The 3,432-nt window shown below is 42.8% G+C and overlaps 1 protein-coding gene across 2 annotated transcripts in view; it reads left to right on the plus strand.

The window, feature by feature from the left end:
• Positions 1-3,432, plus strand: part of LOC107673174 (synaptotagmin-2-like) — an 88,258-nt gene that overhangs the window by 32,569 nt on the left and 52,257 nt on the right. The gene's annotated exons all lie outside the window — the stretch shown is intronic.

A 3,432-nucleotide genomic window follows, 5' to 3' on the forward strand; every position in this document is an offset into this window, starting at 1 on the left:
GATAGTTTGTCAGTGGGTGTGTGTGTGTGTGTGTGTGTGTGTGTGTGTGTGTGTGTGTTGATCAAGACCAGAAAAACTAAACGGTTACATTTTCATTGACTTGTTTAAGACTATTGATTTTGAACTGATATGGTTGTACACTGTGCTTGTGAGGTCACTCATAATGAAGTATGGATCAACAATTATGTTTTAATACAATGCAGTATTTACTGTACAGATCTCAGAGGTGTGATGTCATCGGGCCTAGTGCGTTTCAAATGATGCAAATGTGCAGCACTCAACTGGATTATCATAGGCTCTATAAGAGAGCTTTCTCAGTCCCCGTCATAAAAGCTATTGATTACCCCCTACTTACATTCACATGCTTGTGCTCAGCCATTGAGACTTTGGCATCAATTTCTCCAAGTCAGTACCTTCAGTGCTGGTCATTTGAGGTCTCTCTGAGGTCCTGTGGATGCCAGCTCAAGTTTCTAAGTTCAGGAGACTTTTTGGTGCTCCAGATAAATGGAAAATTGAAAGGTGGGCAGTAAATATGGATATAATTAAAACCGGCCTTGGTGTATGATTGATCTAAACCAGTTTAGGCAGTTGCTGGCTTTTGGAACATTGTAGCTGGTTTCTAACTTGTTAAAATATTTTTACCACAAAGACAATCAAGCTGCATCTTGCCTTCATGTGGTCAGAAAGCATGGAAGAAAATATATAGCTTGCTTTTTGTTTTGTTTTTCTCAAATGAAAACACACACATTTTATGAAGAAATAAATGTCATTACACTTAAACCTATTCTAATACATCATTGTATTTAGTTAATTTTGTTAGTTTTATTGCCTTTAACTTTCATGCAACATTGAATATATGTAGTACGCTTCCATTCAAAAGTTTTGGGTTGGTAAAATATTTTAATGGTTTTTAAATAACTCTCTTTTGCTCATCTGCATTCATTTAATCAAAAATACAGTAAAAACAATAATATTGTCAAATGTTATTACATTTTAAAATAACTGTTTTCCATTTTATTATATTGTAGCATGTTCAAGCATGTTGCGTTATAGATAACAATGTGCTTAATGTTAGTGTTGCACTGTGTTCATTTTTGTGTTGCGAACTGTTATTGGATGTTCGAGTTGGATGTGAAAAGAGGCTCCGCCCCTGTGTGTGTGTAAGGGGAAAGAGAGGGAAGGAGGGGGGAGAAAGGGTGCCTCGCTGGTTCAAGTGCGTGGGTTGGCGTTGCCTCCACCCAGGCGGCAGACACAGGCCCGCTTTTGCCGGGGTGTGGTCAGCCGGGACATCTGGTTAAGGAATGCCCTACTGTCAAGTTCTACTCTTGTTCAACTTCCAAAGGACACAAGGACAACTCAAATTTCCGACTCAATCACTTTTAATTTTCTTTTTTAGCTTTTCAGTTGATTCAGTAAATTAGGTTGTAAACCTTTAAAGACAGAAAAACAAATGTTACCATTTTAACTAAACATTTTAATTAAACAGTTTCATATGTTTTAGTAAAGTTTTAACATTTACCAGAATTTTTACCTTTTTAACTTGTTCTATTCTTTTGTGTCTTATACATTTACATTTAACACAATCAATAAAGTCAATGCTGCAAGGTGTTTCTTAACCAATCTACACAGCAGTTAAACATACTTGAACATATTAAGCAGCATTTCAAACACCATGAAATTAAATAAACCATTTCACTGACCATTGGCGTCTTTGGACTGAACCTATTAGTGAACTTGGAGCGTCTTCTCTCTGAAGTTTCCCCAAATAAACACCCCTTGTACATCAAAACGCCTCGTCCTTGTCCGAGAACGTTACAATATTTTAAAATATATTTTGTTCCTGTGATACGAAGCCTAATTTTCAGCATCATTACTCCAGGCTTCAGTGTCACATGATCCTTTAGAAATCATTCTAATTTGCTGATTTGCTCCTCGAAAATCGTTTTTGATTATTATCATAGTTGAAAACAGTTTACTTGCTTTAATAGTTTACTTACAGCATATCATTTCTGTGGAAACTGTGATTTTTTTTTGTTCAGGATTCTTTGATAGAAAGTCCAGAAGGACAGCATTTATTTGAAGTAGAACAACTCTTTGTAACATTATAAATGTCTTTACTGTCACTTTTGATCAATGTAATGTGTCCTTGTTGAATAAAAGCAATAGTTTCTTTTAAAAAAATCAGAAGATGTTGGTTGAGTCATATTCTGATAGTGCCACAGTGTGTACAATTTTTATAGTTGTCTCATATAAATCTGGACTGGAAGGAGTCTTATAAAGAGATGGGAAGTAACGAAGTACAAATACTTCATTACTGTACTTAAGTAGATTTTTCTGGTATCTTTTCACTAGATACTAGATACTACTTTTTACTTTCACTCCTTACATTTTTTACACAAATATCTGTACTTCCCTTTCAGTCAGTCACGTTCGACGTTACGTCAGTCGTGACTGACGAATTGGCATCTCGCCCGAGAGCCCAATCACCTTCGAGTGTTAACTAAACAAGCCAATGACAGTTGGCGTGCGTGTTTCGCGCAAACGCACATCAGCTTTTCGCTTTGGAGCCGAGCCTTCTACAGGACGTATCTACGCGAGTGTTTGGGAAACAGCTGGCGTTGGTGTTACGGCGTGTCAGCGGGGGTTGCCATCCAGGCTGCTGAAACCTCGGCGGGCTGCAGCGTCCATTCTGCGGTCTCGCCGCGACCTCCCCTGGGCGCTTCAGCGCTCTCTAAAAGAGTATTTTCCTTCTAAAAAGAGCAATTTCTAAAAGAGCTTCACGAGCGACGGGCGTCTTTTTAAAGATGGCTTCCCGCTCGTGCGTTTCTGGATGTGGTCGCTTCCTGGCTTCATCTGATGGTCATGATCGCTGTATCTCGTGCCTGGGCTTGCAGCACGCTGAGGCAGTGCTCATGGATGAGTCATGTTCTCAGTGCGGGAACATGACCATCGCGGTGTTGCGGTCTAGATCCCCCTTGCCATGCCCCGTTCTAGCTCCTCCGGTTCTCGGAGGGCTACTTCGGTTCATGGTGAGGGAGATCTGAGGATTACGGTGAAAGCTTCCCCGTCGAGTACGTCTCCGCGGGCCTCTCATTCCTCTGGCGCATCGCACCGCCTGGGGTTCCCGGACGAGTTTGCTGGTTCCTCGGACAGGGCGGGGCCCAGCATCTCGTGCGGATCGCCGAGGGCGCCCTCCTGCGGCCTCCACCGCCGCTCCGGCGCGGCCACAGCAGCAGCCTTCACAACGGCTGTGGAGTGGAGTGGCAGTGGAGCTGGCCGCAGGAAACTGTCGCAGCCCGCCTCCGCCCCTGCCAAGCCCGTGAAGCGCCAGGACAGGTGGCGTCCCTGAGACGGGCGACCCGGAGTTCTTGGATCCTGCTCTTCAGGAGATGGTGACCGCACCACTCCTTCCCCCGGAGGAGGGCCGGGTGG

The sequence above is a fragment of the Sinocyclocheilus anshuiensis genome, unplaced genomic scaffold (genome assembly GCF_001515605.1).
Source record: "Sinocyclocheilus anshuiensis isolate Anshui unplaced genomic scaffold, SAMN03320099.WGS_v1.1 scaffold453, whole genome shotgun sequence".
In the NCBI taxonomy this organism is placed as follows: Eukaryota; Metazoa; Chordata; class Actinopteri; order Cypriniformes; family Cyprinidae; genus Sinocyclocheilus; species Sinocyclocheilus anshuiensis.